The following is a 9,095-nucleotide window of genomic DNA, read 5'->3' on the forward strand; positions in this document are numbered from 1 at the left end:
AGGTACCTGCCACAACACCCACCTAATTTTTCTATTTTTAGTAGAGACAAGGTCTCAATCTTGCTCAGGCTGATCTTGAAATTCTGAGTTCCAAGAATTTTCCCACGTTGGCCTCCCAGACATCAAAGGGCTAAATAAATGGAGAGCTATTCCAATTTCATGGATAGGAAGATTCAGTGTTATCAAGATGTCAGTTCTTCTCAATTTGATCTACAGATTCAATGCAATTCCAGTCAAAATCTCAGCAAATCATTTTGATAACTTGGTTCTAAAGTTTATATGGAGGGGCAAAAGCCCTAGAATAGCCAACAAAATGTTGAAGGTGAAGAAGAACTAAATTGGAGGAGTGATACTATCTAACTTCAAGACATCTGATAAAGCTGCAGTAACCAGGACAGTTTGGTACTGACAAAAGAACAGTCAGATCAGTGGACAGAAGAGAGACCAGAAATAGACCCACATAAATATAGTCAACTGATCTGTGAAAAAGGAGCAGAGGCCTGTGGAGATCAGGAACCCCATGTTGGCCAGGATTCTTCAGAGAAACAGAACCAACATGATGATTCAGTTGCTCACTCCTGTGCACGCATGAGAGACAAACAGAGAGACAGAGAGGGATTGATTTTTTTTTTTCTTTTGAGACAGACTATGTCACCCTTGGTGGAGTGCAGTGGCATCACAGCTCACAGCAACCTTTAACTCTTAGGCTTAAGCAATTCTATTGCCTCAGCCTCCCAAATAGCTGGGACTAAAAGAGCCTGCCACAATACCTGGCTATTTTTTTGTTGCAGTTTTCATTGTTGTTTAGCAGACCCGGGCTGGGTTCAAACCCATCAGTCCCGAGACAGACTGACTTTAAGGAACTGGCTCACGTGATTGTGGGGCTGAAAAACCTGAAATCTGCAGGGCAGGCAGGAGACCCAGGGAAGAGTGGGTGTTGCAGCTTGAGTCTGCAGACAGTCTGGAGATAGAATCCCTCAATCTTTTTCTCTTAAAGCCATCCACTGATTAGACAAGGCCCACCCACATTATGCTCACAGCCTACTGATTTACACAGTAATCTTATCTAAAAAAATACCTTCATTGCACAGCTAACCAAGTATTTGGGTACCTTGGCCAAGCCAAGTTGACATAAAATGAACCATTGCAGACCTCCCTGCCGAGAGAGTTATTCTGGCCCCTTTATGGGTACTTTGAGGACAACTGACCGGTTGCCCTGAATTCTAAGATGGAGAAGGAGGGAGGAAAGGATGCAAATGCATCTTTACTGCTGAGGTTGAGGATCTGAGCCCACGTAGCTGAGAATATGGGGGTTCAGGGAGCCTTCCTCCCGGTGCCACAACAGAGAGCTGTTAACGTGTCACCTGTCACGCTGCAGGTCAAAAGGGCAAACACCATCTCACTTTGTCACGTGCAGGATGGCCCCCTTAAGTACCGTGGCAGACTGGTAATGCTCCCCAAAGATGTCTGCCTTCTAATCCCCAGAACCCATGAATATGTTACCTTCCATGGCAAAAAGGACTTTGCAGATAAGAAATAAGACTCTTGAGATAGGGGATTATCCTGAATTATCTAGAAGGGCCCTAACTATGACCATAGGGGTCATCTAAGAGGGACTAGGGAGGGCCAGAGTCAAAGAAGGGGTGTGACAATAGAAACATCAGCTGGAGTGTGTGCTCTGGAGTTGAAGCCAGGGCCCTCATGCCATGGAATGCTGGCAATCTCTCTCTAGAAGCCCAAGAGAGTAAGGAAATAGAATCATTCTGTCCTAGGGACTCCAGAAGGAATACAGTTCTGCAAAAATAGTAATTTTAGGAATTTAAAACCCCAGAATTATACAACAAAAAATTGTGTCATTTGAAGCCACTTAGGTTTGTGGTGGTATTTTACAGCACCCATAAGAAACTAATACAGGGCTGGACGAGCTGGCTCACACCGGTAATCCTAGCACTCTGGGAGGCCAAGGTGAGTGGATTACCTGAGCTCACAGGCTCAAGACCAGACTGAGCCAGAGTGAGACCCCCCGTCTCTAAAAAAAAAAAAAAAAAATGCCGGCTGTTGTGATGGGCGCCTATAGTACCTAAGACAAGAAAATTGCTTAAGCCCGAGAGTTTGAGGTTACTGTGAGCTGTGACACCAGGGCACTCTACCCAGGGCGATAAAGTGCATGTGCACACACACACAAACTTTCTGGAGCTAAAAAAAAATTGTAACTAAAATACTGAAAGACAAAACAGTCCCTGTCAAAACCCAGCCTGGTGGTAGGGAAGACAAATAGCAAAACAAAACAAAACAAACCTCCTTCCCCCCAAACTTAACAGACAGAGCAAATATACCAAGAAATGGCAGCCATGAGAAGGGGGAAAAATCAAAAGACATAACTCCGAGAAATAAATCAATGGCAGGATCCAGAAGGATAAAAATACATGGGTTTGCTTCGAAAACAGAATCCAATCTGATGCACCCACATACTAACGAAGGTTGGAAGGAGACAGCCTCAAAGAAACAGGGGAGGGGCCTGAGGTCTGAAGTGGGGTAGGAGGGTGAAAGGTCATAGGGGCACCTGTCTTCCTAAGAAGTGCCTGGAAAGGTTGATCTTATGGGGTGTGTTCAGACAGGTGGTCTGGACTGTCAGGATTCAGAAGGTCCCCTGAAGGAGTAGAAGTGATCTCTAGCCCCTACCTGTCAAAGGTCAGGGCTCCAGTGACACTCCAGTCAGATCGTTTGCTTCAGTCCCACCTGTCCCTGAGATTCCATTCCTTTTTTTTTTTTTCTTCTCGTCTGTTTACTCTCTGATTTGCTGTCTGATCGTGGAATGCAGATTTCATAGCTGATGCCCATTATGGCTGCTATCAAATCATCATTTGATTATATAACTGTCCTTATTTGTACTTCAGTGTTTTAAAGGAATTGAGCCTTAGAGAAATGAGTCACAAATGAAATATGCAAATGGTCAAAACAGCCAGTACCTGCATAAATACAAACCATTAGATTGAAAACTAAAGCCAACCCTTTAGGAGGCAGGTAATAAATATCCACCATTACAGACCAAATCTTTACTGACTGGATTAACATCACTCATTAAAATATTAGCAAGAACAGTGGAAAGTGACTTTGAAAGTCACAGAGGGATATAAAATGGTTTGGAAAAATTGATTTTTATTGTCACTTCTTTTTCTGTGACATTTTCAAAGAACGATGGAACAAGTTTGATTAAACTAATATCAAAAAAATCCCCCAAGAAACTCTACAGTTTGATTGAATAAAGTTTAGTAGGTCTCCTGGCTCACAAGCCAGAAGGAGACTCAAAGTGTGACACGTGACACACTGGCCTGCTGCCACCCTGTTTCCTCTTACACCCTTTCAGAAGATGGGTAGTGCTAAAAGCTCAGGACGGAAGGAATGAACTCAACAGCCCCAGTAGAAGCCAGAACTTCAGCACCAGACACATGGGAGCTCTTCCAGCTACACCAAGGGCGGGGGTTGGGGGTGGGGTGGGGAGGAGAAATGAAGGGCTGCTATGTTGCTTAATAAGAGGGAAGAGCATAAAATGCATTTATTTTTTTCATTGCTATTTGTCCCTTTGGCCTCATAACCAACACAGCAGCAAAGAGGAAGTCTGAGTAAGGAAAGAGAAAAATTAGAAATTCATTGGAAAGTTTCCCTGGAGAGAAGAGGTTACAGACCAGGTGAGGAGGAGTACATTTTGTTCGTTTTCCAGGAAACCATCAGCTCTAATACTCATCAAGTCACCAGGACAGCACATAATTTCCAAGCCTCAGAGTGTGATAGGTGCCAAGTGCTCCTGAGTTGCACTGGGCTGGTGGGGACCTGGCAAGGGGCAGGGAATGGGCAACCACCACGCCCTGCCCAGGAGGAGGGACAGGGCCAGAGCATTTCAACCTGATCCCTTGGTGGAAAATCAGGAGATATCAGAGGTCAGGGAGGATAGAGAACAGGCCAGCATGCATGGTTGTGTGAGGGTTTGTTCAGGCATGTGGAAAGCAGGCTGGGCCAGGGCTAGCTGGAGACCACTGGAGTGGAAGAATCATTCAGGGACATCAGTCCAAGGTTTTTATTTTATTTATTTACTCTTATTTATTTTAGTCTCAAGCTGTTGCCCTGGGTAGAGTGCCGTGGCATCATAGCTCACAACAACCTCCAACTCTTGGGCTCAAGTGATCCTCTTTCCTCAGTTTTTCTATTTTTAGTAGAGATGGGGTCTCACTTTTGCTCAGGCTGGTCTCAAACTTGTGAGCACAAGCTATTCACCTGCCTCAGAGTCCAAAGTTTTTAAAAATGAGACTGGAGAAGAGGCCAGTCAGTGAGAAATAGGTTCCAAAATAAAGGAGAAAGTAGATTGCATCCCTATGGCTGAGATAGAGTGACCACTCCCTTCAGGGTGTGGCAGTATGAGGACCATGTTACCTATACCCCAGTGTGACACACGTGCTATAACAAGAATGTTTAAAAATGGATTCATTCCAGGAAATCCAGGACCTATGGTTGCTGTATTAACAGGGTTTTTGGCTCGGCGCCTGTGGCTCAAGTGGCTAAGGCACGAGCCACATACACCCAAGGTGCTGGGTTCGAATGCAGCCCAGGCCCGCCAAACAACAATAATGGCTGCAACCAAAAAATAGCCGGGCATTGTGGTGGGTGCCTGTAGTCCCAGCTACTTGGGAGGCTGAGGCAGGAGACTCGCTTGAGCCCAGGAGTTGGAGGTTGCTGTGAGCTGTGATGCCTTGGCACTGTACCCAGGGGGATAGCTTGAGGCTCTGTCTCAAAAAACAAACAAACAAACAAACAAAAAACAAAACAACAGGGTTTTCAACCCTGGCACTACTGACATTTTGGGTTGGGTGTTTCTTAGCTGTGGGCAGTGCCATCCTGGGCATTGTAGGATGTTCCCCTGGGTCTCCCGTCCCTCACTGCCCACCGTTCTCAGTCATCCACTGGGGAGACAGAGCCCTGCACCTCTCCGTTTTGTTCTTGAGGATCGAATCTGATCTCATGCTCCCCTGCCCCATTACCTAACTCCTGAGGTGATGCTCAAAAAAGAGCCAGCTCCCACAATAGCACACACATCGCCTGCGGCACTAGAGCCACAAAATCAGCTAATCAAGTCCCTGACCTGCCTCTGAGCTTCAGACCTGCGCCTCCCAGGTCATGCTCGGTATCTCCATGTGGATTTCTCTCTGATATCTTAAGAAAAAGCCCAGAACTGACTTCTCTTCCTGCTCTAGGATGTGTTCCCTAACTTTCTAAATATGATCATCATCTTTATGGGCCCTGGTTCCTCTTTTCTCCCCAAAACAGGCACGTGGTCCTCAAGTCTGAATCATTCTCTGTGGTGAGTTCATTTAATTCCACTTCTGTGGTGTCTTGATGTCCTTGCTTGCCTCCCACACCCCCAGCACTGGCCAGGTCCTCTCCCCTTCTCCCCTTCCTCCCAGGAGGTCTTTCTATACCTATGGCCACTTTCTCCCAGTGCCCACCCTTCCTTTCCTGGCATTTGTCCTTCCTCTGTGTCAGCCCTCCATTGCTTAAAAGTAGCTTCACTGACAATAGAAACGTATCCAGGCTGTGATTTTGGTGTTTGAGGCTTTCTACACTTGGACTTTGTGGCTGAAAGACCCCTGAGTGACACTCATATTTGTGTCCTATATGGTCCCCTCTGCATGTGTTTGGGTGGAACTGGGATTTCCTTCTGGTAGAATATGGCAAAAGTGATGCAATGGAACTTGTGTGTGTGGCTATATATATATATACAGACATATAGAATATGTCTCTCTATATTTTTTTCTTTTCCAAATAAATATCCAATGATTTCATCTTATTATCCCACAATAGAGCCTCTCTTTATTGCTGGTTTAGAAGAAGCAAGCTAGCCAGACACAGCTGTAGTCCCAGCTACTCAGGAGACAAGTGAGGGGACTGCTTGAACCCAGGAGTTTGAGGCTGCAGTGAAGTATGAACACACTGCACTCCAGCCTGGGCAGCATGTTGAGAGCACCCAGTGCTCAAAAATACATAAATAAATGCAAAATTTTAAAAAGCAGCAGCAGAGATGGACGGCGATAAGGCACTGTTGGGGAGAACAGCCCCCAACCAACAGCCAGCAAGAAAGATGGGACCTCAGTCCTACAGAAGGAAGACTTCAGGGGAAGGTGAAGTTTTTCAATGACCTCAGGAAGCTTGGAAGCGGCCCTGACCAACACCTGGCGTTCAGCCTGAGGAGACCTTAAGGAGAGACCTACTAAGCTGTGCCCAGACTTGGGACCCACAGAGGCTGTGAGATAACAAATCTGCATTGTTTTGAGTGGCTGTGTGGTAATGTGCTACACACCCATAGCAAACTAATATAGGCCTCAGTTTCTGTCGAATCTGAGTTCCTAAATTCACATTAAATGGAAAAAAATAAACACAAGAATGAAAATGTCCTAGGTAAGTGCTGTGTTCCAGAAGTTGCCAGACAAACAGAGGCTATTGGAGGGTAACTGGGAACTGAATGAACAGTTCTTCAGAGAGTCAGGAGCCAGCACAAAGGCTGCGACTGGGGAAGCCCATCTCAGTGAGCAATGTCACACATTACGCTACCAGGAACGAGTTCCTGCAGGATTGCTACGTAGCTCAAGACACCCATGTCAGCAAACCTGCAGGAGCCGGGTGTGGAATGAAAGAACGGAGCCAGCTGGAATGGGTGTGAAGCCTGAGAGTAAGCCTGCAGTAGGCACAGCAGAAAGGCAGCTGGCTAGGTCAGCAGTGCAGGTCCAAAGACACATCAGCGTCAAAGACAGGGGTTCCAACGTCCTGAGGAGTCGCCAGTGGTGAAAACTGCTCCAGCGTCAACAAGGCAAGCCTTGAATTCCTGCATTCTGTTGTTAGCTCACTTAGTCAGCTCACTAAGTCAGACAACTTTAGTCATTCAGCACTTTCTACATGCCAGGCGCTACTTGATTCAAAAGCCTAGTTGGACCCTATGCTGTTTTGAAGGCAGCTCACAGACACCCAATGCTTCTCTTCATCATGGGGCTAGAAGGCTTCCCCAAAGGCCCCTAGGGGATAGAGGCACCCTCCTCAGAGCACTCCAGGGCCCATTGGTCCTCTCCCATTAGCTCACCGGGCTGCAGGTCTCTCCCAGACTTGGCCTGCCCTATGAATGTGATAACCAGGGGCTCCACACTTTGCCTCCTGATCTGCTCTGTCTTGCCCCGTAGGCATGATACTTGGCCCTGTCCTGGCTGGATCGGGGGTGGGCATGGAGCCCTGGCCTCAGCACCTTTCCTGCTACGGCTGGGGCTGGACTAGCCCAGGAGCCAGCATCATATATCATATATGAGCCAGCCCCTCATTCTCTGAGGAGTCCAATTACAGAGAGATTACAGGAGAGTATGAAGGATCAGGGTTTTCGTGTATTTACCTTTGGATATACTTTCCAGCAAGTCCTCAGCCAGGAACAGAATCTGCAGTTAAAAGCTAAATACAATGCTTTGGGGGTGGGGTTGGGGTGGATGCAGGTTAAGAAGCAGGGTTTTTAGATATACACCTATATACCTGGAGTGGCGGGATTTGTGTCAGTCTTTGGCCTTGTAGTCCCGGCCTGCACAGAAGGAACCCTGTGAAGCGGCAGTCTGAAAACTGGGATGACAATCTCTGAGGTCCACAAGGGTGAGTTTAAGGCCACCAAGCCCCGATTCTCAGCTGCCTTTGTGGGTGTCTGGTCTCCTCTCCCAGCACCGCTTCCATAATCCCTCCTCCACGTACTAAAGAAGGCAAACCTCTCACCATCCTGACTCTTAACTATGGTGCATTGTCAGAGGTAAAATAACTTCTAGGGCATTAAACAAAGAGATTTTTGAAATACTAACATTGATATCAAAAGAGAAATGACTTGATTTGGTCTAAAAAATCCTTTTCAGGCGGCGCCTGTGGCTCAAAGGAGTAAGGTGCCAGTCCCATATGCAGGAGGTGGCGGGTTCAAACCTAGCCCTGGCCAAAAATCGCAAAAAAAAAAAAAAAAAAAAAAAATCCTTTTCAGATCAGGTGGTTTCTTTGAATTCCACCAAATTAAAGGTAAATCAAATTGTCAGCCAAAAAATTAATGATTTTTGATGATACACCTTTGTGTGATGTGAGGGGTCATAATTTAGACGGGGTTCACTGTGGCAAGAATCCTTCCTATCTCGTTTTCCTAATTAACATGAACCTGCTTTCTCTATGCTCACATTTTATAAAGATAAAAATTGGAAAGAAATTGAAGCTAAACCTAGCATTGATTCTAGCAAGAATTAATATTCCCTGGACATATGAACTTGTTGAGAAATTCTTGCCCATCTCAGTGAGACATGCATTTTTAATAAAAATTTTTTCAATATTTTGTTTTAAAACATTTCAAACATACAGAAACATTGAAAACATTTCTAGTAATATACCCACCACATTACTAAGCTTGCTACATCACATATTTGTCCATTGGTTCTTCCCTCTTGTCAATCCAGATAAGCTTCAAAGAAAATTACAGGCATCAGTGTATTTTTAGCCTTTTTAGAATTCAATATTTTTGACAGTTTTTTCCCCTTTTGAGATGAAATTAACGTATGGTAAAATGTTCAAATCTTAAGTGGACTGTTTGACAAACGCAGACATCATATAACCCAAATTCCCATTACAGAAGTAACAATATGGCACATTCCCATTACCCAGAAAGTCCTGCTATATAATCACATATATTTTAAGTAGACATGTAAAAAGTGTATATATATATATACTTATATCACATAATGTTTTGTTATTTGTATACATTATGGAAAGGCTAAATCAAGCTATTTAATATATGCACTACCTGTCATCCTTTTTTTTACGTGAAAACACTTAAAATGTACTCTCTTAGTGGATACACTTCAAATATACAATATATAACTGTAGTTGCTGTGATATATTCATGATCTCTTGAACTTATTCCTTCTGTCTGACTGATATCGTGTGTCTTTTAATCAACATCTCCCCAACTCCCCCACCCCTGCCTTCTGGCAACCACCATTTTAACTGTGTTTCTATGAGTTTGACTCTTTTAGATTCCACATGAGAGATCA

Source organism: Otolemur garnettii, unplaced genomic scaffold (genome assembly GCF_000181295.1).
Source record: "Otolemur garnettii isolate 467f Iridium unplaced genomic scaffold, OtoGar3 scaffold00034, whole genome shotgun sequence".
NCBI lineage: Eukaryota > Metazoa > Chordata > Mammalia > Primates > Galagidae > Otolemur > Otolemur garnettii.